Source organism: Pleurodeles waltl, chromosome 12 (genome assembly GCF_031143425.1).
Source record: "Pleurodeles waltl isolate 20211129_DDA chromosome 12, aPleWal1.hap1.20221129, whole genome shotgun sequence".
Taxonomy (NCBI): Eukaryota; Metazoa; Chordata; class Amphibia; order Caudata; family Salamandridae; genus Pleurodeles; species Pleurodeles waltl.
The window spans coordinates 194,532,452-194,557,402 of NC_090451.1; the positions used below are offsets into that span (position 1 = coordinate 194,532,452).

The 24,951-nt window shown below is 45.9% G+C and overlaps 1 protein-coding gene across 4 annotated transcripts in view; it reads left to right on the top strand.

Moving 5' to 3' along the window:
- The window catches only part of BANP (BTG3 associated nuclear protein), a 927,800-nt gene that overhangs the window by 516,420 nt on the left and 386,429 nt on the right, over positions 1-24,951 (top strand). The gene's annotated exons all lie outside the window — the stretch shown is intronic.

Below are 24,951 nucleotides of genomic sequence, written 5' to 3' on the forward strand. Positions count from 1 at the left end.
ATAATACTCAGTTTCATTAAAAGTCACATGGTGCACATCATACACATGGAGGTTAGAATCAAAGCGCAAAGCCCTTCCTCTTCCTGGATCTAAATCTTAGTTAAATGTGGATGGGAATCAAAGTAGTCAATATGAATAAGTGTAAAAGAACCAAAGAATCATAAGTTTCCCTGATTCATTTTCAGTAGAGAATATTTTTAGTGCCTGAGCACCTTAAAGCTGTGTGAGAGGGACCAAATTGCAAAGTTTCTGTCTTGTATAACCTGCCTAATTTTATGAAGTTATGTGAAATAATGCATATTGCACAAAATGCACTGGGCCTGTTTCTCAAGTGCAAGCTACACGCAGAAACAGGCTTACTGTGCAATATTCACTAATCTGGATACCAGCAGGATACTCATTTGAGCTGAAACAGGGTTACAGCCACAGCACAGTTTATTCAGTTTCACAGTTTACTCAAGGTGTTTTCTACTGAAACCGGTTTCCTAAGGGAGAAAAATTACATGAAAAAGGGTACTTTCCAAAATAAAAATACACAAAACCTGTATTTGAGGAATACTCTAAATTATGCAAGCATTACAAAAAATTAGCCCTGTTAGACCTGACAGCCTTAGGGTAGTCACCCCTAACTTTTTGCCTGCCTCCCTCCACTTTTTGGACACTGTTTTTGCTGGCTTTTAGACTCTGCGCACTTTACCACTGCTAACCAGTGCTAAAGTGCATATGCTCCCTCCCTTAAAACATGGTAACCTTGAATCATACCTGATTGGACTATTAATTTACTTATAAGTCCCTAGTAATATGCACTTTATGTGCATAGGGCCGGTAGATTAAATGCTACTAGTGGGCCTGCAGCACTGGTTGTGCCACCCACTTAAGTAGCCCCTTTTCCTTGTCTCAGGCCTGCCATTGCAGGGCCTGTGTGTGCAATTTCACTGCCACCTCGCCTTGGCATTTAAAAGTACTTGCCAAGCCTAAACCTCCCCTTTCTCCACATATAAGTCACCTCTAACGTGTGCCCTAGGTAACCCCTAGAGCAGGGTGCTGTGTGGGTGAAAGGCAGGACATGTACCTGTGTAGTTTACATGTCCTGGTAGTGTAAAACTCCTAAATTCGTTCTGCACTACTGTAAGGCCTGCTCCCTTCATAGGCTAACATTGGGGCTGCCCTCATACAGTATTGAAGTGGTAGCTGCTGATCTGAAAGGAGTAGGAAGGTCATATTTAGTATGGCCAGAATGGTAATATAAAATCCTGCTTACTGGTGAAGTTGGATTTAATATTACTATTCTAGAAATGCCCCTTTTAGAAAGTGAGAATTTCTTTGCACCTAATTCTTTCTGTGCCTTACAATCCACGTCTGGCTGGGCTTAGTTGACAGCTCCTTGTGCATTCACTCAGACACACCCCAAACACAGGGTACTCAGCCTCACTTGCATACATCTGCATTTTGAATGGGTCTTCCTGGGCTGGGAGGGTGGAGGGCCTGCTCTCACACAAAGGACTGCCACACCCCCTACTGGGACCCTGGCAGACAGGATTGAACTGAAAGGGGACCTGGTGCACTTCTTAGCCACTCTTTGAAGTCTCCCCCACTTCAAAGGCACATTTGGGTATAAAACAGGGCCTCTGCCCTACCTCATCAGACACTTGCTGGAAAAGAAACCTGAACCAGAAACTACATCCTGCCAAGAAGAACTACCTGGCTGCTCAAAGCACTCACCTGTCTGCTTTTCTACAAAGGACTGCTGCCTTGCTGTTGGCCTGCTGCCTTGCTGAACTCTTGTCTGGCTGTGAAAGTGCTCTCCAAGGGCTTGGATAGAGCTTGGCTCCTGTTCCCTGAAGTCTCAGGACCAAAAAGACTTCTCTTTTTCACCTGGACGCTCAGCTTGTTCCACGGCAAGAAAAACGCCGCACACTGACGCTGATCGACGTGACACCTTCGGGACGACCAAAACTTTGACGCACGGCCTCGCAAGGACAACGCCGCCCGACTTCTAAGGAGAAATCGACGCAACGCCTGCCATGAGATCAAAACTTTGACGCACGGCCCGCAAGGACAACGCCGCCCGACTTCCAGGGAGAAATCGACGCGACGCCTGCTGTGAGATCGAAACTTCGACGCACAGCCCCGCAGAACGACGCGCAGCCGGAAAACAAGCAGGAAAATCCACGCACAGACCCGGGACATCTGGTAATCCCCGCGATCCACAGAAAGAGACTGTCCGCGCGCCGGAAAACGACGCACGACTTCCCGCGTGAAAAATAACGACGCAAGTCCGTGTGTGCTTGGGAGAAATCAACTCACATACCCTTTTTCCACGCATCTCTCCTTCTGTGGCCCTCTGAGGAGATTTCCCGCTCCAAACCAGGTACTTTGTGCTGAAAGAGACTTTGTTTGCTTTTTAAAGACTTAAGGCATTCTGATATCACTTTCCAGTGATATCTCTACAAATTCACATTGCAACTTTATTCTTTTTGACCTACAATTATCCTGATAAATATTATATATATTTCTAAATACTGTGTGGTGTATTTTTGTGGTGCTCTATGGTGGTATTGTATGATTTATTGCACAAATACTTTACACATTGCCTTCCAAGTTAAGCCTGACTGATCGTGCCAAGCTACCAGAGGGTGGGCACAGGATAATCTTGGATTGTGTGCGACTTACCCTGACTAGAGTGAGGGCTTTTGCTTGGACAGGGGGTAACCTGACTGCCAACCAAAAACCCCATTTCTAACAAGCCCCAACCTACTCAGATCGTTGCTCTTTAGCGCTTCTTTCTCGGCTTGTGTGACACTAACATCTGGCTCCTCCTCTCTAGTTCTTGCTTGTCACGCGTTTTTAGTCTTTAGTGCAACTATTTTTGGTAATCACTCTACCATACACATCTACATCTGTTGTCTAAGGGAACTTGAAAGACCAAACATCTGAATTATCAAGATACCATCTGTGGCTGATTTATGAGTGTTCCACTAGTTCTGGTAACGTTGCTACCCGAAAATAAACCCACACATCGTCAGGGTTGGTTTCTCCTTAAAATCTGGTCCCAGTGTCTGTGTGTTCCAGAAGGTCGACTTCTAAGTCCCGAAGAAATTGGCAGTTTCAGACGGTCTCCTGTAATTCACCCAGACAGCAAAAAGCAACCTCTGTGCCTTCACCTTCACACCCTCCAGCCCTAGAAGGAAGTTCCAAAGGGGCAGGTAGACTTCACTATCTGATTGAGAGTTCTAGCTGCATATTGCTTACCTTAGAATATTCCACAGGCATCAGATGGGATCTGATCATTTTTGGTGAGCGGTACCCCTGCGTGGCGGTTGGTGGTGTCTTCCTCGCTGCAAGTGATGTGCACATGCCTATATAGATGCTACCCCAGTGCGCTGATGTCAGTTTCTTTTTTTCCTTGCCAATAAGCACAGATCCAGAGAAAAGCTACCCCCAATTGCATTTTGACTGCCTTTTTTCATCATTTGGTGAAGATTTTTTTAGACTTTGTCTCCTGGTGTGCAGGATGTCCACCAGAAAGGCAGGTTTTAAGTCATGTGGCACCTGTCATTGACAGATGCCGGTGTGAACTCGCATTTGGTTTATCTGTGGTGTGTTGAGCAAGACCATGATACCAAGACAAGCAAGCACTGCCCGCCATGCACTCTCATGCACTGAGGGAGCGTTCCCTTAATCTTCTCACCAGCCAATGTCTATCGACTATGTGACGCTACAGGTCTTGATCGCAAGGAAGGTCCCAAGATCATTTGCAAAGTCATACCTGGTGGTCATCATCCCACTCCAAGTCTTAGGGTAAGTCTCTCAAAAGACTGAAGAGGTCTTTGGCTTCACCAGATGAGTTAAGGGGCCGCTGGCCCTCAAGTCCTAGCTCTGTGGCCGAGCCTGCACCTGTGCCACCTCTTTGCCTCCTTGAATTTCTAGGAGAAGAAACAACCTCTACCCAACATAATGAATTTTGCGTGGCCATGCACCTCATTTTTGGGCGGCCCAATCCCTCTGGAGTGCCCTTGGGCACACAGGTCCAGGATCACCCCCTACCAGCGGGTTCTCCCTTGGCACCAGTCGGGCCCCAAGGATCCACTAACAGATCCATAGCGGCGCTGAACCAGCGATCTCTACCTTCCCTGGTGCCACCTCAACTGCTGACGCCCCCAACACCACCAACGTCAGTGGTGGCGCAACCTCATCATCATTCACGACTCTGATACGGTGCAGGATGGGCCTCGTCCAGCACCGCCTCCTGCACCGACCGGGGCAGATTCCAAATATCAGAACCAGTGTCTTATTCATAAACAGGCCTGGATTAGATGATAATTGGGAGGGATGTACGGACCCTTATGTATAACCGACTTTAGAAGTGTTAGCTCTCATGGCCAAGAAAGCTATAGGTGTTGGCATCAGAAGTAGGTTATGGTTGCTATTGCCACTACTTTCTGGTGCCCAGGAAGGATGGAGGCCTTCATCCTATTCTAGATCTGCACCTTCTCAATCTCTTCCTGAAAAAAGAGAAATTCAAGATGCCCATGCGTCTGCAAGTCCTGGCTGCTCTGGACCCAGGAGACTGGGTGGTATTACTTGACTTGCAGGACGCATATTTTCACATCCTGTCCAACCTGCACACAGGCGTTACCTGGGGTTCACAGTTCGCCAAAAGCATTTTGAGTTTGCTGTGCTCTCTTTTGGGTTCACCAGCACCCTTAGAGTGTTCACAAAAGTAATGGCGATAACCACAGCTCACCTCCAGAGGTTAGAGGTTCCAGTCTTTTGCCTACGCGACGATTGGCTGTTGAAAGCAGGCTCACCACAGGCAGTCGTCTCCCACCTCAAGACTTCAGCGAATCTTCTGCATTTGCTGTGGTTCACTAAAAATGAGCCAAAGTCACACCTGACTCTCTCAGACGCTCTCCCTTTGATCAGCGCTGTTCTGGACATGGTGCAGTTATGGAATTATCCTTCAGAGTTGCGAGTCCAGAAGATTCAGGCTATGATACAGTTGCTTCAGCCTCTATTCTGGATTTTGGTTAGACTGACTGTGAGGCTGCTGGGCCTCATGGTCTCCTGCATCCTGCTAGTAGCACATGCCCTTTGGCATATGAGGCCTCTGCAGTGGGACCTGCAGTTCCAGAGCCCAGGTGAGGGGAATCTCTGACATGTTCTGGATCTCAGAGAGAACTGCAGAAGACCTGCAGTGGTGGCTAAGGAACTGCAAAGACCTGCAGTGGTGGCAGACCCCTCTCCCTTCCCCAACCAGAGCTGACTGTAGTGGCCGATACATCACTCCTGGCTGGAATGGCCTTTTGGGAGAGGTCGAGATCAGAGGACTCTGGTCTTCAGCGGAATCTAGGCCCCACATCAATTTACCTGAGCTTTGGGTGATCAGATTGGCTCTGAAAGCGCTTCTGTCTTCAGTCAGGGAAGGCTGGTACCGCCATTCACGCACAACATCACTGCCATGTGGTAATGCAACAAACAGAACGGTGGAGGTAGTGGACCCTTTGTCAGGAGGCTTTGCGCCTTTTGACATTGCTGGATCACCAGGGCAGATCCCTAGTGGTTCAACAGATGGCGGGCTGTGTGAACGTCAGAGAAGACAAACTCAGCCGTCAATGCCTAGTGGATCACAAATGGCGTCTCTATCCAGAGGTGGCTCAAGGTCTCTTGCAAGAGTGGGGAGATCCATGGTTAGATCTGTTTGCCTCTGTGGAGAATGCACAATGTCAGCATTTTTGCGCACTGGAGTTTCCAAGGCTACTCTGACACGGAGGCGCTTCTCATCTGAGTAGACTTGCAGCCTCCTGTATACCCTTCCGTCAGTACCACTCCTGCACAGAGATCTTGTTGGTCCTGGCCCGCTTGGGAGAAGTCACCGAGGGTATCAGCCACCCTTCGCAGGTGTGGGTGGCTGACTTCTTGTTTTCCCATATTTGGGGGTGAGGGGGAGTCAAAACCTCACAAGGTCTCCACACCAACTAAGACAGTGTGTGCACCACACTCCTCCTTTCACATACCTTTGGGGGCATTTGTTCAACCATTCGCAGGACGGGAAGGAAACCTTGACGGAGAACCCATTCCTTCTAAAGGAAAAGTACTGCATCTTGGGTGATAGGAGTGCAGGAGCTCCCAGGACTGGAATCCACCATTTAACCTATAATGAAAGCGGAGACACGCTGTGACCTTCGTACAGGAAGTGCTTTTGGTAGATTGTTAGGTATTCTGCAGTTCACTCTGATGGTCTTATGCCCCCAGGACTTATGCTGTGTGTTATGCCCTGGATTATAATGTTGTTTATACCTGGTTATAACAACAAGCAGATTTCAGGCTCGGCATTGCCTGCATAAAGAGAGTTTGTTTATGACAGGTATAAAAGAAATCTTTTTCCCTTTGCATTACTGTAATGTTGTGACATGGTGCAATTTGTTCAGTGATGACATATGACATAACTTGTGCAATATGAGAATCTCTCTTTCGAGTTGCCCTATGATGGTTTGACAATTGGTTGTTTGGCAAGCTGTTACCGATTTTATGTTGTTTTTGTCTACAATTTACGTGCAGTACAGTTTATTTTCATATAACCTGGTGTGAAGTCTCTTGTGTCACTGGTGTGTGTGTGTTGTGCAAACGCTTTACACATTGCCTCTGAGATAAGCCTGACTGCTCTGGCCAAAGTTACCAAAGGCGTGAGCAGGGGTTATCTTAGGGGTGTAGCTCCCATACCCTGATTAGAGTGGTGGTTTCTGCTTGGCCAGGTGCCTACCCAGCCAACCAGAAACCCCATTTCTAATAGATCTTAAGAAGAGAAGATCAGGAACTACCGGGCCCAAATCATTCTTGTGGCACTGGATTGAGCAATGAGAGTCTGGTATCCCGAACTGTTGAACAAGAGCACAGGTCCTCCGATCAGGCAGCCTCTTCAAGAGTATCTTGTGCCGCAACAGTTGAGCAGCCGAATCTGAAAATACTTTGCATTCATGCGTGGAGCATGAGCGGCAACAGTTGACAGCTTTTAACCTTCCATCTGAAATCTGCAATGATATCTTGGCAGCTAGGCGTCCTTCCACCAGGATGGTGTACACCTGCCATTGTAGAAGTTTCTGGCATGGCATATAGAAAAACATGCTCTGTTCGCAACCCTTTCCCAGGTTCTTTTGTTTATTCTCACCTTAGCCCAGTAGAGCACGCAATGGCCACATTAAAAAGTTATCTTTCTGCCATCTTGACACTTCTGCTGTTGCCAGATTAGTCATCCCTTTTCAAATCCCCTATTGTACATATGTTTCCGAAAGGTCTCCCACATAAGTTCCCACCAGCACCTGTCATTGTGTCACAGTGGGACCTCAACCTAGTTCCCACATTTATGATGTATGCTCCCTTCGACCCACTACATAACTATCAACTCAGGCTTCTTACCTTAAGAACAGTCTTCCTAGTGGCGATAAGATCTGCCTGGATGATCACTGAGTTACAGGCACTTCCTGTGCATCCTCTGTACCTCAACATCTATCAAGGTAAACTGGTCCTTTGAACTGGAGCATCCTTTCTGCTGAAGATGGTAATTCCCTTTCATGTACGCCAGTCCATCACTATGCCTATCTTTTACGCTACTCCTCACTCCTCTACAGAAGAGGAGTGACTTCATCTGCTTGACCCAAAAAGAGTATTGTCCTTCTACCTTGACCACCCAAAAAGTTTAGAGTGGAAGATCAACTCTTCATATGATATGTCAGAGCAAAGAAAGGAAAGGAGGTGCAGAAATGGAAAATCTAACAATGGATAGTCCTCTGCATCAAGATGTACTGTCCAAAAAGCAAACACCTGAAGGCTTGCAAGCCCTTTCTACCAGAGCCAAAGCTGCGACTACTGAGTTAGCTTGCAGAGTTCTGGTCGTAGATATCTTAAAGCAGCAATGTTCTTTTCCCTGCGCACATTTAAAAAGCACTATGGTCTGGACAGTCAGGTCCAGTGTGATGGGCACTTTGCCCGTTCTGCCCTACAGAACTTTTTAGTCTAATCCATATAGCAGCCCTCACCTCCAGAAAGGTTTAACAGTGATTGAAATTCACAACAGAAAAAGCATATTAAACCGTGAGCGGACAGAAATTTCCAGAAAAAGTCCCTTATTGCACACCTTAGTCAAAGCAAGAGGCTCTTTCACAATATGCACATGTCAAAGCCATATGTTTATTCTGTGTACACCTATCAGTCATGATATCAGTTACACTTGGTTCAACCTCCAACAGACACTATAGTTAATGGTGCACAGACTCCTCTGACTATGTGATGCAAGAGAAAGATATACGTGTCCGCACCATTATTTGTAGCATTGCAGTTCGTCCCCAGGTTGTCTATATTGTACATGTGAAAGACGTTGAGCGCAGTGAGTAACCATTAGAAGGAAAGCCTGCACTTAGGCTGAATACTCAGTGGGTGGCCTGCAAGAGTAAGTTTCAATTTCTTTCTGATAGATAAAATACACAAACAGACTTTTCCCAGGACTGGATCCATTCCTATTTGCCTAAGGATCAAATGTACTTAGATGCAGGTTAAGTACTGATCACTAAACGGTTCTAGATAGGAAATGTTAAATGTGGCGTTGCCATCAGTTACATCAATTTTAATTGCCCATATGCACCACCAAAATGGTAACTACCTTAGGAGTTATTTCAAACCGTAATATGAATGGCATATTGGTTTACCTGTCTGTCAAGCAGACTTTCATTCGTCGCAGACATTCAACCTTGCCTGAATTTGGCCTCTTGTTAGTGATACACAGGAATAAATGAGAATCGATTACTGTGCATTGAATATTGGAACACGCAATACATTAGTGCATTCAGTAAGGAGTAGTGCTTTCTATGATATACTCACATTAAGACCCATAGATTATCCCTGACCAGTCCTGAATTGGTGTCCCGTCCCACATGCAGCCTGTTTCCCATAAGGCTTAGAAACCTGCATAACAAGTGTCCAGGGATCTGCCTGTTTGCTTCCTGTGCTACTTCAATGCTATCTGTTTGTAGTTTCCACATTCAGCAAATAATGCTTTGGAGGCTGTTCCTAGGCAGAATGAGTTCCATGTGCCCTGACTACACTGCCCTTCATCTGTGCACTTTGGTCATTCACCTCCAGTTTTAGACAAACTTAATTACTCACCAGTTCACGTTGTTTAGCTTGTTCGCCCCTCTGCCACGCTCCTTAGCTAGTCAGTTATTACAACCTGTTGCAGTGTTTGCTGTGCAAACTTAGGACTAGTTCTAAAACGACATACGCATATCCTGTACACAGGTTTAAGGCAGAATTTCTGAGCCTTTGGTTTAGTAGGGTTATAGAGTAGCAGAGCTAGTCTATAAAGGCAGCCCTTCTGGGCAGGGATAGTTATCAACTGAGGGATTGACAAGTCAGACATGGATTGAAAGTGCCATTACCACCTTGTCCCAGTTCTTATGTATGTGAGGTGAGTCCTCAACCCTGTAACGTAAGGACAATGACGTGAAATCATTGAAGGTAGAGTACTGAAGATTTCTGATAAATATTCAGAATATAGTGTGGGTTATAATGAGATAACTGATATCCTCTTCTTGCTCCATTAAAGTGGAAGAGAATAAACGTTCATGGTTACCGAAACAATGAAAACAATTATTGCTGCACACATTAGTTCATAATAAAACACAACCAGCTGTGTAGTGGGTGGCTAGTTTTACAATAATGTAATCCACACCAGTGGTCCATAGTTATTCACATTCACCTGTGTAGTGGGCAGTTAGTTCACAAAAGTGTAATTAAAACCAGTATCCACAGTAAAGAAAATGAAAATACAAATCACTAAATCACAGTACCTGGTTGTAAATTCTATATAGTCTAGGACTACCCCAATGAAAAAAAAAGTGATGTTGGGAGAAAAACAAAACAGTTATTGGACCTTCACAACATAAGAGAAAGCAAAACAGCAGGTAGCACATGTGCTTCACTGAAATCAAGAAGTTGAAAGCCAAGATACGGGAGTAAGATTTGTTAATTAGTGGGGTGTGATTCACTGTCCTTTCCTGAACTGTGACTTTATCACCTAAGCACTATTGTGTAAGTGGGGTATTGCCTATATCTGATAAAGACCTCTAGTCACAGATTCCTTACCTTTTTGTAATCCCCCAGGCGTCAGTCTGAGTTCGGAGATTTTTCTCAAGTAGTATCCCTGTACACCGTCAGGTGGCGTCGGTCGGCTCTGCGTCCACCATCAGCGTCGTGCGCGCCAGATAGGACATCACAGGACTTATATTGGTGCCACCCCGGCATGCTGACGTCAGTTCTTTTCTTTCCTTGCCAAACCTTCGCGCAGATCCAAAGATGAGCTACCCCTACTCATTTTATGACTGGATTTTCGACTTTGTCAAAGCTTTTTTGACACTCTGGTGTGTCGAGATGTCGTTGCAGAAGACTGGCTCCAAGCCCTGTGACTTCTGTCATCGGTTGATGTCCGTTATGGATCTGTGTCTCTTGTGTCTGTGGTGTTTGGAGCGCAACAACGACCCAAAGTCATGCTCCAAGTGCCGGACCATGAACCCGAAAGCTTTGAGGGAGCGGTCCCTAAAGCTACTTGCAGCCCAGCGTTCAGCTTCACGTCTCTCTCGGTTGAGAGGAAGGTCCCGAGACCAGTCGCGGAGCCCTGATTCTTTCTCCTCCCATTCAAAATCATCAGGATGTTCAGGTAAGCACAAGGAGAAGTCAAAGAAAAGCAAGTGTTCTTAGTCTTTGTCCCGTTGGTCGGCTGAAGCAATGAGGGAAAAGAAGCATCATTGCTCTAGGCCTCCATCCTCGGAGCCTACTTCTAGATCAGCTTCACACCTGCCTGAATTTCCAGGAGCTGGGGCCACCCCTGCCCAACTTTGTGAGGTCAATGAGGCCTTATCTTTGAACAGTCTGACCCCGCCAGAGCACCTTTGGGCCTCGCAGGGCCGGAAGGTGGCCCCTCAACTTCTGTGGCTTTGGCCTCAGCTCCACAGGGCACTGCAGGATCCGTTTCCAGATCTGAACCGGCATCGGTTGTTCTACCTTGACCTTCCCAGATGACAGTTCCGATGTCGACGTGCCCACAGTCAGCGTCAACCCCATTCTTATTGCCGACTCTGATACACAGCCAGACCGACGTTGTGTGATGCTGATTCAGACTTAAGCGGGGATCTGGCTCCCTAGTTCGGATCCTGGCCCTTATTCTTATTGGTTATGCTGCAGTCAGAGTTCGGAGGGGTCACGGACCCTTTGGAATACCAGCTTGATGACCCTATGGACTGGGCTGCAGACCTAGGTGAAACCAGTGGTCTAGACACTTCCCCTGACATGCTTTCTTCTCCTACCATTGCTACAGAGGAGGGAGTGTCCTATTCCATGGTGGTTAGGAGAGCAGCCAACGTCTTGGGACTTAAGATGCCTTCAGTGGCTGTCAGGATTAACCTGACAGAGGTGCTTCAACCCAGGGTTTCGACCTCAAAACCCCTTTTGCCCTTTAATGAAGCCCTCACTGGTGTCCTGCTGGGGACCTGGTCCAAACCCAGCACAGACGCTCCTGTGAAAAAGACAATAGACCCCTGCCACAGGCCTGCTCCTAACGATTCAGTGTTCCTAACCCAGCTTGGGTTATCCAAGCCTTAATGTCCCATGGCACTTTCCCTACTGCGCCCCTGGATAGGGAATCCAAGAGTCTGGATCATCTTGGGAAGATGTTTTCTTCCTGCAGCTTAATATTACAGTCTGAACACTCCATTCCCTTTGGGCTGCTACACCCATACTTTATGGGACACTGTTGTGCAAGTGCTGTCAGAGGTCCTGGAGGAGGCCCGGGACACTCTCTCCCAAGCTGTTGCTGACGAGAGAGACGCAGCCAAGTTCATAATAGGACGTGGGCTGGATACGACCTACTCACTAAGCAGATCGGTTGCTTTTACGGTGGCCTTGAGGCGCCACGCCTGGTTGAGGACATCTGGCTTTTCGGAGATGTCCAATACACCCTTATAGACATACCCTTTGATGGCACCTGCCTCGTTGAAGACAAAGCAGTCTCGATGTTTGAGTGCTTTAAGGATTCCTGCGCTACAGCCCAGTCATTAGGCCTTGCACCCACCCCTCGCCCTCCTCAGTCTCCTTTTCGTCCCTTTTGTGACTACGGAAGGGGCGCCCAACTACCTCCATTCCCCTTGAGCCACCATGCTGCGCATGCTGTCCAGCCTCTGCATAGCAGAGGATGTGGGATTCAATGTCCGCGTGGATCAGGGAGCCAGCGGTCTGGCGGGTCTACTGCCCCCCCCCCCCCACCCCCCCCACCCACCCAGCTGCATCCTTCAAACCAGATCAGTTGGAGGCAGGATTCACCTTCACATGCCCATCTGACAGTCCATCACATTGGAGAGGTGGGTTTTACAAATTGTCCGAAGGGGCTACTCCCTCCCCTTCGAGACTTCCCCTCCACCCATGCCACCATCCTACGATCGCTCGATGGAGGATCACTTGGCACTTTTCTGTGAGGAAGTTACGACATTCTTGGCCAAGGGAGCCATAGAGAGGTTCCCTGTGCCAGAAGTAGGTTGTGATTGCTATTCCCGCTACTTTCTGGTACCCAAAAAGGACAAGGGCGTTCGCCCTATCCCAGAGCTTTGGTCCCTCAATCTCTTCCTCAGTAGGGAGAAGTTCAAAATGCTCACCCTTGCTCAGGTCCTTTCTGCCCTACTTGCAGGACGCTTATTTTCACATCCCTGTCCTGCCTGCCCACAGACGCTACTTGCGGTTCACGGTGAGCCATAAGCACTTTCAGTTCATTGTGCTCCCCTTTGCCCTTACCAGTGCCCCTCGAGTGTTGACCAAGGTGATGGTGGTGGTCGCAGCTCATCTGCACAGGTCAGGGGTTTCAGTGTTCCCCTACCTCAACGACTGACTGGCTGTTGAAGGCGGGCTCACCCCAGGCAGTCATCTCTCCCCTCTAGACGCTGGGGTTCACTATAAACAGGTCAAAGTCCCATCTGACTCCCTCTCAGACACTCCCCTTCATCGGAGCTGTTCTGGACACATTGCAGTTTCGGGCTTATCTTCCCGAGCAGTGAGTTCAGGATATTCAGGCTATCATGCCTATGTTTCAGCCTGTATTCTGGAATTCAGTGAGATTGACTCTGAGGCTTGTGGGCCTTATGGCCTCATGAACCTTACTAGTAAATCATGCCAAATAGCACATGTGGGCTCTGCAGTGGGACATGAATTTTCAGTAGTTGTAGCATCAGGGGATTCTCTGTGACATGGTCCAGATTTCAGAGGGAACTTCACAAGATCTGCAGTGGTGGCTTTTGAACAGCGATTGGGTCAGAGGCAGATCCCTCTCCCTTCCCCAACCAGATCTGACTGTAGCGACAGATGTGTCACTCCTGGAATGGGGCAGCCACATAGGAGAGGCAGAGATCAGAGCTTTCTGGTCTCCGTTGGAGTCCGGGTTCCACGTCAAACTTTTGTAGCTCAAGGGGATCAGACTGGCATTGAAAGCATTTGTTCCCTCTCTCAAAGGTAAAGTGGTTCAGGTGTTCACAGACAACACCACTGCCATGTGCTACTTCAAAAAGCATGGTGGGGTGGGTTCGCGGACCCTTTGTCAAGAGGCTTTAGCCTCTGGACATAGCTGGAACATCATGGCATTTCCCTGTGGTTCGGCATGTGACTCCCTGAACGCCAGAGCGGACAAACTCAGCCGTCAGTGCCTCATCGATCAGGAATGGCTTCTCCATCCGGAGGTGGCGCAAGGTCTCTTTCAGCAGTGGGGAAAGCCTTGGTTATATCTGTTCACCTCCATAGAGAACGCACAATTTCAGCAGTTCTATGCATTGGAATTTCTAAGGCGGCTCTCACCCCAGGGACGCTTTTCAGGCCTCCTTAATGTCTTTCCGCCCATAACACTTCTGCCCAGAGTTCTCAAGAAAATCAAGAACAACCGGGCCCAAGTGATCCTTGTGGCTTCAGACTGGGCACAAAGAGTCTGGTATCCCAAGCTACTGAGCATTGCTATCGATCCTCCGATCAGACTGCCCCTTCGGGAGGATCTTCTGTTGCAGCAGCAGAGGAAGGTTCTCCATCCGAACTTGTCCAGTCTCTGCCTTCGTGCATGGACATTGAGCGGTGGCAGTTGACAGCTTTTGACCTTCCACACAAAGTCTGTAACGTCATTTTGGCAGCCAGGCATCCCTCCACTAAAACGATATACGCCTGTTGATGGAACAAATTTGTGGCATGGTGCACAGACAAGTCTGTGGACCCCCTTTCTTGCCCCTCTTTCTGAGGTTCTCTTGTATATACTTTCTTTGGCCCAGCAAGGTTCTGCTTTGGGCACTCTCAAAGGTTATTTGTCTGCGCTCTCTGCTTTCTTGAGACTACCAGATCAAACAACTTAGTTTAAATGTCCCATAGTTAGTCAGTTTCTCAAGGACCTTACCCACATGTTTCATCCTTTGCCATTTATCATGCCCTAATGGGACTTGAATTTGGTTCTAAGTGTCCTTATGTGTGCTCCTTTTGAGCCACTTCATAACTGTCCTCTCAGGCTTTTGACACTCAAGCCAGCCTTCCTTGGGGCCTTATTTCTGCCCGTAGGGTGAGCGAGCTACAGGCCTTGTCATCTAAGCCGCCCTACCTTACCATCTATCCTGACAAAGTGGTGCTTTGCACACATGCCTCCTTTATTAAGTAGTCACACCCTTCCATGTAGGCCAATCCTTCACATTACCTACTTTTTACGCACCCCTTCATCCTCCTAAGGAGGAGGAGGGATTCCACTGTCTGGACCAAAAAAGAGCGTTGGTGTTCTGTCTTCATCATACCAAAGAGTTCCAGGTGAATCATCAACTCTTTGTTGGGTATGTGGGTGCAAGGATGGGTCGGGCAATGCAGAAAAGAACCACCTCTAGATGGGTTGTTTTCTAAATTAAACTGAGGTACATATTCGCTAAAAGCAACCCTATGAGGGCTTGCGTGCTCACTCTACCAGAGTGACAGCTGCAACCACTGCGTTAACACGCGGCGTTCCAATCTTGGACATCTGTCAGGCAGCAATATGGGCATCCTTGCACACGTTCACCAAACACTACTCCTTGGACAGTCAGGTCTGAAGGGATGAGTACTTAGCCCATTCGTTCCTGCAGGACTTCCTAGTCTGATCTTTGTGCGCAGAGCCACCTCAGGGGCTGGTATTGCTTGGGTATCTATTGGAAAGGTAAGGAATCTGCAACTAGAAGTCTCTATCAGGTTAACAAGTTACTTACCTTTGGTAACACCTTATCTGGTAGAGACATATTCTAGTTGCAGATTCCTTACCGACCCGCCCATCCTCCCCGCTCTGCGAACTGATTTATAGGGAAGGGACTTCCCTTTTAGGGCCCTAGTTCTGACGCACCAGTAGTTAGTGTACTTCATGGCTCAGCACTTCTGGCGTGGAAAGTAATATATGTCAGCACACCGGGGTGGTTCTTAAGTAAGTCCCGAAATGTCATATCCAATGTCCATGGCGTGGACCATGGACATAGAGCTGACTGACACCACCTGACAGCACACAGGGGTACTGCTCGAGAAAAATCTCCGGATCCAGACTGACGCTTGACGCTGCATCTAGAATATGTCTCTACCAGATAAGGCGTTACCGAAGGGAAGTAACTTGTTCATTAATGCTTAAACAGTGTTATGCCAGCGTTATTGGCCGTTATTTGGCTTTATCATGTAGACCGATTTGTGTCAGCGGTGCTTGATGTTGTCAGCAGAAAAAAATAGTTATCTGTACTTAAAACCAGTAAACTGCGCAGTGTGACATTGCACCACATTATGTTGTATTGCAACACATGACGTTTTCTACTACAAATTAAAGTTGCACCAGCACAAAACTTTTTAACGCGAACGCGATATGTCCCCAAAGGTTTGACAAAGGTGTGCACTTCTTTTCTAAAAAAAAAAATATATATAACTTTTGGTTTTGTTTGTGTTTTCAAAAGACATCTAGCTTCTCCCCTGCAATGAGTCAAACTGTAGCATTGTAGCTCTCTCTGCATCCTTTATTTCAAGATAAAAACCAAGTTTTATTACCAAACCAATGTGGCCATTAAACGTAATATGAGAATGGGGCACACGTTTTTGTTTAGCACTGGGGAGCAAACGTGACTATGGCCTCAATATGGAATCGTGTCTGTGTTCTTTGCAGTGCTGTCTACATTGTCGGTTTGATGTGTTCAGTATGTTTGTTTGCCTCGTATAAATAGGGTTGTTTCCTTCCAAAGGAAATGAAACTGTTTGAAATTGAGAGAGATCTGTGGCTTTGAAATTCTCAGGCAATTTCTTCTTTCCTTTTAAATCCTGCAGTCCTTTGACGGCATTCCAAATCGCGGATATCTTTTATCTCAATTTCATGGCAGTCTTAAAAAAATAGAAAAAAGTAAAAAAACGCTCTCTTGTTGTTATAAGGCAAACTGGTCTTGAAGGATCGAGTTTGCAAGGTGGACACCTGAAAGTGAACCAAGTTGACGGCGCTTCTTAGCTTGAGGGCACTACACGTCCAGTGGCTCATCATTTTGCATTTGCTGTCACTGGCGAAATGGGCAGGAAGCCCTGCTTCAGGCCTTCTCCATGCGTGTTAACTTAGGATGAGTCAGAAACACTGTCAGTCAGTTTTCTGATGACTTTACTGGTTATGAGTTTCGATTGCTTTAAAATTGTCTCTTATCTCTTAAACAATTAGTAGGTTTTAAAACTACCTCTAACTACATTTGCTGGGTACGACAATTTTTCCTTGTGAACGGGTTGTGACTAAACTATTTGCGTGGACTTAAACAGTGATCTACATTTGATTCATTATTGCTTATAAATTTATATTATTATGAATTAGATTTTCCCATATTTTGGGTGTAGTCATGCTTACTTATGCACAGCCGCAGCTTATTATCTCAACATCTCACCTTTGCCTACATTAGTATTGCTAAAACTTTAAAATTGGTTCCCAACCTGTGGTACGGGGACCTGTATGGGACCACGAAGCCTCTACAGGGAGTCCACGACTGCTTAGGAAATTAAATAATATTAACATATTAATAAACTGTATATAAATAAAGTGGCTAAATGTACAATTGAAAATTTGTAAACGTACTGTAAATGTCAAGTAATTTCAAATTGGAGGCAAAAAATTAAAATTTAATTGTCAGATTGAGTCGTGGGAACAGTGAAGGTGCATCAGACAGAATATAGTATGGCTGATGTGTAGCTTCAATTGAATTCAGAAAAGCTTCAACCTTCCTAAATTAAATGTTTTGTTTTATTTATATTTGTTTGCACATTAAATAAAATGTGTTCTCATTTGTGTATGTGTTTGATGAATGCTTGTTTCTGTATTTTGTGTGCATTGTTTTGAGTTTCAAATCATCAACAATGTTTAGGTCAGGGTCCCTGGCTTCTAGTAATGACTGAGAAGGGGGTCCCCTGATTCCGATAATAATTCAGTGGGGGTCCCCGGGTTCCAGTAATGATAAAGTGGGGGTCCACAGTAGACAAAAAGTTGGGAACCACTGCCATAAGGGGTCAGTTGCCATTGCCCCTTGTCATTTAAAAAAAAAGTATTTATAAACGTATTTAAGAAGATAAAAGAAAACTCAACAGATTCGAACACCCTCAATCAAAGCTTTAGAGCCACAAAGACATCGTTATATGATGGTTATATGATGGCAGAATTTAAATGCCAAAAAGACTGATGTATGCCAGATCCGAGATTACCATATACTTAACTCTCTTTATACGGGTAAGTGAAGATACGTGGTATTGAATCTGATTGGATTTCAAGGATATCACCATGAGTCAATCACTTAAGATAAAACTGTGGTTTCTATAATTATTTCATCTGGAAACTGCCGCTGTGCCCAGATACATTTCAGGATAAGGTACTCCTTCAAGGCCCATCTTATGTGTTGTGTGTTACTGGAATACTCTCTACTTGAGTCCACCCAGTGATCTGACCAAGAGACTACAGCTGATCCAGATAGCTGAAGAGATGGAAATACCTGCATTCACCAATGTTACTGCTGTTCATTGTCATTCTTCACTGGCTTCATTCTCAGATGAGCAGTAAAGGTGATAACACTTGTGCATGAGCTACTGAGTCAGAGAAGCTTCAACTATCAAATTGTGTACTAATTTTGTAGACACAGCCACATGCCATTTTAAATATGTGTATAGTAAGATAATTTATTATAAATATTGATTCCAAAAAACACATTCTCGAGCCATTGCCTTTTCTTTATTATATCCGCTGTATTTAAAAAAAACACTCAACACTCATTTTTCCGCCATGCCTTTTTCAAGGTTTCCTCTGCAGACCACCAGCAGTAGAAAGCAAATGTTTTTAGTGCCCCCATGTTGTAATATGAGAAGCAAGCCATGTACCATTGTTATTTCAAGGTGATTATACATGGTGAGATGTCCACAAGTCATGTAAAGTGGTGCTTATGTGAATCCATTTCTAACTTTCCTGGCTGAAAAATCTGACAAAGCTGGTCCACATGAACTGACTAAAGCCTGTGCTGGCTCTCTATTCATAAAATATGCGAGATGAAACCCAAAGGTCACACTATAAGCCTTGATTTAGCAACCTGATAAGGGTGAATATTATTTTTACTTTTGCATCAGGTAAAATATCAGGAAAGATGCACTGTTACATGGCAGTGAGATTGGGATTTGAATTGAGAGTAGCTGGGTTTATAGAGTTCCCCTGTGTAATGTTATCAGTTGTGCTGTAGGCATGTGAAGCAGTAGCATAGGAAGCATGCCAGGGGGCCTGTGGCAAGCTAGGAACTTGGCGCCTTTGATTGCTATTGGAGTAGTAAAATTCAACACTTATCAGGGTTCAGTGCCCTCCGGAGGGCTGTGGGCCCTGGTGTCACTGCACCAGTTGTAGCTCTGCCACTGATATGAAGGCTCCCTTGCAAACCGTCTACAGGGAATCCGTTGAGTAAGATTCCCTAATCACAGTTGATAAGAGCTTTAATCACACTTAATAAAAGTAATAAAACATTGAGGTACATGAACACCAGAGGCCAATACAGCTCATTGTGTGGATATTAAAATCCTTTATTCCTTCCTTGCTCAACGTTGACTAGATAAATTAATGTAGCAGTTCTTACGTTTTATGCATATTTTAAAAGCAGGATACACAGTAGCACTGGCATTTCTAAGAAGCCTTTTGATATGGTGGAGTGAGTGACCTTTGAACTCAACTTTACATTGCAAACATGGGGCCGTTTGTGCTCATTAATGAGCAGAAAGCTTCCACTTGTAAAAGGTGAGAAGGTCACCCATTAGTGATGACTGCTTTCACATTATTATTTATCATTTTACTGCATCCTTTTGCGAAGAGTTTACTTTGAAATCTTGTCAGAGAAATGAATCCTAGAGATAAAGTTAACATTGGAGCGGGTTCAATCCCTGCCGCAGCATTACTGGGCAAAAGTCAATTTTGAACCATCATGAGGTCCGTGTTTGGGGTGGAGGCATGACTCAAGGTCGTGCTACAAGTGCAGCCTCATGCACCCAAAGGCTATGAAAGAGAGGCAAAACGTTCTATAGGCTACAATGTGCGTCTGGCTCAACACCAGTTGCCGTCCAGATGAGGGCTCACTCCAGATGTCACCCTTCTCTGTCATCAAAGTCCTTGAGGGAGTAAATGAGAAAACCTAAAAAGAAGATGAAGCATGGAGACAATTGTCCCACACACCGCTCAGAGCCCGGAGGTAAGTTCCCTTGATGCGCTAAGCCCTCTGTGAAGTCATGTGTGGGACCAGAACTGGTGCGTATCACCCCGTCTGAGGAGTTTCCTCTGGCTGTGCTTCCTGTGCTGCCTCCTGGGCCTCTACCAGGTCTGCCACTGCCATATATGGTGCTGTTTTCAGCTTATCAGAAATTTCAGATGATGGCGCTGATCCAGTCCATTTTCTTCATGCTATGACGGTGATGTTCCAACATGCATTGGTCCCCTCTAAAGCACATCCAGGCCGCACGGGTGTTTTTGGGGATTCGTTTGGGATCCTGTTGTCACATCCCCCCCATCACCATATGTCCCCTCCCCATTCTATCTTAAACACCTGCAGCACCAGCCGGAGTCATTCTGGTGCAGAGACCCTCACCAGTAGACCTTCCACCGTCATTGACACCATCCTCACCAATGCCAGCTACAGAGCAGCCTATCCTGTTTAGGCCCCGGAGAAAGGCCTAGAGGATGGTAGAGGAGAGTAAGTACAGAGAAGAACAGCTGTATACCTTCTCATGTCAAGCTGTTGGCAAACGATGCATGATATCTTTGGCACTGGGTTAATCGTAAAATGGATTATAGCAGTGAAGCAGCCAACTTGCGCTACCCCTTTTTCAGATGCAACAGACTCCGTGGCTTGTCAAAATGCAAGTGGACTTGACAGTTCCCTGCAACAGAATTGAGTATCTGTCAGCACCATCTCACACAGAATTGGCGTCTGTTCATGCTGTCCTCAGGAAGGCAGCTGAAGTGCTGGAGCTGCTCATTCATACTATGGAAGCCAGAGCAAACATAATGACAGAATTTCTACAACCGAACACATCCTTGTCAGAACTTTTGGCACCCTTTAGTGAGGAACCCATGAATCTGGTAAAGGTTGACCTGCATCATTCCCAGCAGTGATTGCCTCATAGCCATAAGATCCATGTCTTCATATCTTCCATCAAGAACATAGCTGTGTAAGCTTTGTCCTGCATTAAGCAAAACTGTGGCACATTCCCAGCAGACCCACCCAATAAGAAGTCAAAGAAGTTGTAAGTAGTGGAGTAGAAAGTATTATCAGCTGCCAGTTATCCTTATATTCCCTCAACTCCGTCTGCCTGCTGCAGAGATGCACCTGTGGGGCATAGCTACCAGATCACCTCAAGGAACGCTTTGCCAAGGGGGTAAAGATGGAAAAAACATCTCAAGGTACATCATTAGAGCAGGCCTCATAACTGTCTACTCAAAGGCCAGGGCCATGAACTCTTGTCTGAGATTCCATAGACATGCATGGTTCAGGTCAACTTGGTTCTCTGAAGATTTGTAGTCTGCAGTTACAGACCTGCCATTCGATGGGCTGTGCCTCTCTGGAGACAAGGCTGATGCAACCTCTGAGTAATTTATGATAATCTAGTGACAGCATGATTTTTGGGCTTTCGGTCACCTACCTACTGGCAGTTTTGGAATTTTCACTGCTTCTCAAGAGGCGTCAGCTTTCACCACCAGCCATCCTAACTAGCTCAGCAATACCAAATCCAGCTGTTTCAATATTAAAGAGGCAAAGGAAGGGGTCACAGACCGAGCTGCCTTATTCTCCCCCACACAACCTGAAGAGATGCTTTGGTTTCCGTAATGTAAGACCAGGGGGTTGAAGTTGAATGGGGTTGTGATCGGCCCTTCCTAAAGTCTCCTCTCCAGATCCCTTTTCCTAAATCCCTTTAGTCAAAAGCCCACATTTGGATCCGGAAGCAAGAGGTGGTGGCCCTGCTGTAGAAAAAAGCATTAGAGTGGGCTCCAGATCAGAAAATTAGAAAGGGGTGCTTCTCTCAGTACTTCGTCTTTCCAAAAAATACATAAATCTTCATCTGATCCTAGACCCCAGGGTCTTGAAATTGTTGCTGCACAAGGAAATGTTTAAGAACTTATCACTGGCTCAAGTTCTGTTGGTGAAAGACTGGATGGTGTTCCTAGACTTGCAGGTTGTGTACCTCCGCATACAGATCCTGCAATCTTACAGGGAGGTACTTGCGTTTTGTGCTAAGACCCACTAACGAAAAGGTTTGGACTCCACCCATTCTGGTCAGCATCGTCACCTTAGGTCTTCACCAGGGTAATGGCAGTGGTTGCGGCATGAGCAGGTCAGAGATTTCTGTATTCCTACAACTAGATGACTGGCTGCTCAAAGCCAGCTTGCTGCAGATGGTGTTGCATCACCAGCTTCCCTATCAAAGTGCCCAAGTCTCATCCAGAACCCTCTGTCTTCTGTTCGTAGGAGCAGTATTCAACACAACATTGTTTCAAGTTTTCCATCCTTCCTAGGGAATCTGGGACATTTTGGATTTAATTCTGATGTTTCGAGAGGGAGCCTGGATTTCACTTCTGATGGTTCTTCACCTGCTGGTTCCGCTGAATTTCTGCATCCTACTAGTCATGTAGGTGCACCGGGACAAGCGGACTCTAGTGGTTCCAGTATGATCCAGAACTGTCAGACTGCATCACCATCTCCAGGGGCACTGCAGAGGACCTGGATTGGTGATCTGTGGTGGAGCACCTTCCAGACGGGATATCCTTCTAACCCAGCCCCATCCCACCAACCATGACTGCTGTGGTGATGGCTGCATCCACTCATTGCAGAGTGTGCTCATGTGATGTAAGTGGAGATCAAAGGCTTTGATCTCCAGAAGTGCAAGTATTGCACATCAGCCTGCTCAAACTGAGGGTAATTCGGCTGGCACTCAAACCTTCCTCCTTTCCCTTCTCGATCAGTCTGTCCAGATCTTGATGGACAATGTGTCCAGAACATTAGCAAACAAGGAGGAATTGGGATCTCACCTTCTCTGTCAAGAAGCACTGAGACTGAGCATGCAACAGCTTGGGATCTGGCTAGTTTCCAACCATCAGGCCCCCCCTCTCTGTGCACTATGGCTGACAGCATCAGTCATCATCATCTTGCTGACTAAGAGCTGTGTCTCCAGCCGGGGGTGTTTCAGCCCATCTTTGCCTTGTTGTGCACCCCCCAGTTGGACCTCTTTGCCACTCATGATAATACTTATTACCTGCAGTTCTTGGCTGTACAGTATCCACTGCAGGGATCATTGGGGGATGCCTTTCATTTGAGGTGGAGCTTTCCACTTCACTAGGTGTTTCCTCACTAGGCCTTGATTCCTCAAGTTCTGAGAAAGATCCGTTTTTTTTTTACATTTCTCCACCTTCCAGAGCAACTATCCGTTTTCAAATCTCCCATCATGATCAGGTTGTTAAAAGGGTTTAGTCACATGTTCACTCTAGTTCCCAATGTGATGTGAACCTTGTTTCGTCTTCTCTGATGGGTGTTCCCTTTGAGCCCCTTTACAGTTGCACCTTTTGCCAACTCAGCTAGTTTTTCTAGTGGCCATTACTTCAGAGAGGATCATCAGTGAGTTGCAAGCAGTGAGAGTAGACTCACTCTTCGCTCGCTTCTTCCTGGACAAATTGATCTTCAGAGCTAAAGCAGCTTTCCTTTGCATCTTAGACTACCCTCCACAGCATCCCCCAAGGCGGTGGAGATATAACACTAGCTGAAAGCCAGAAGGGCAGTTAGTTTGAACATCAACCGAACTAAAGAAATCTGGTCTGACAACCAGCTCTTTGTGGACTATCCAGACAATCAAAAGCCAAGGCAGTCTTGCTGGATATTGTGCACAAAGATGTGTTATTACCTTGCGTTGAAGAAACTGCCAAAGGAAATGCAGGCTCATACCACCCAAAGCAAAGTCTTGCACCTCAGCATTAGGTAAGGTGTTCCTGTGGTTGTGATTTGTCGCACAGCAGAATGGGCTTCTCTTCATTCCTTCACCAAGCATTATTGTTTGAGTCAATGGTGAGGAGGGTTCGCAATTTCTCACACTTGGGCCATTTGGTTTACCTATTTCTTACACATCCCTTGAACCAGTAACGTGTCCGGTGGTCGGAAAGTGTCTGAGCTTAGTTCTGCTGACAGTATAACCTGCCTGCGGCGGTTTATCTAGGTTCCTCAATGTCTTTGTGGAATAGATGTCTCATTTGTGGTAAATGCAGTTGATACATCCGTGGATAAAAATGTATGTTTTGTACAATGTGTTTTTTTTTTTTTATTGCATGGTGTCCCAGGGTGGTTCATGCCATAAATGAAAACGAGATAGCCATATATGTATGTTATATTTGTGCTGTTAGATGAATTAGAGATGTTCTGTAAATGTGTCCTTTTTCACGGTTTGAAAGCATATGAATTGGTTGGTCTTCTCTTTTCCCATGTGTTAAGCTGGTGAGAACTGTAATGCATTTGGTTGTGATGATGGGAACAACATGGAATCCACTGATATTCTATGTTGAGTGTGTGAAGGGTTCTTTCTAATGTAATGTGGTGTATTGTGTGTCTGTGTGTGTATGTATAGGGCCATGTGCTATTGGGATCTCCATCATAACCCGCTGTGTACCATATCGGAGTTGTGCTAAATGCATGCAAGGCGTTCAATATAATGTGCTTTGCTGAATGTTTATGTCTGACATATCCTGACCATTAATACTGTTGCAAGCACCTACATGTTACATCTGCCTTTGGCATATTTGTGGTGTTCAGTATAATTTGTTCTGTTACATGTTTGTCAATCTTGGATGAACATTGCACCTCATGCAAATAGTGCCTGCTTTACATAGCTTCACAGGTTAATTAGTAATTATGCAGCTGCAATCATCTATTAAAAAAGATCATGTAATATATTACCAGCCCTTTTACCTGAGGCAAGGGCAGATGAGTCGAGGACTTATTGCTTGTGTTTGCTGTCAACTGACAGTGTCAGTTTTATGAGATTTGGATCGTTTGTTGCAGACTAGCTGTGTTCAGATTGACAAGAGCCGACACAGAAGATGTCCTCCAAAATTGCGTTATGAAGGAAAGGGGGTGCTGGGCCCTGTGATGCATGACTACTATTTCTTGTTTTATTTTTATGAACAAGAGGCTGGAGAAAAGGTGGGCATTCAGAGAGAGCTGAAGGATGTTGAGAACATGGAGGGTTCATGTTGTATTTTTTTCTGAGTGTTCTGGAGAAAGGCGTAGGCCGTTGCTGTCCATGTTATAAGTGTTCTGAGCTCTGGTAGGTTAGACTACAGAGCTGGTGCTTTTGACATTGTCATTTATCTCAGATTGAAAGACT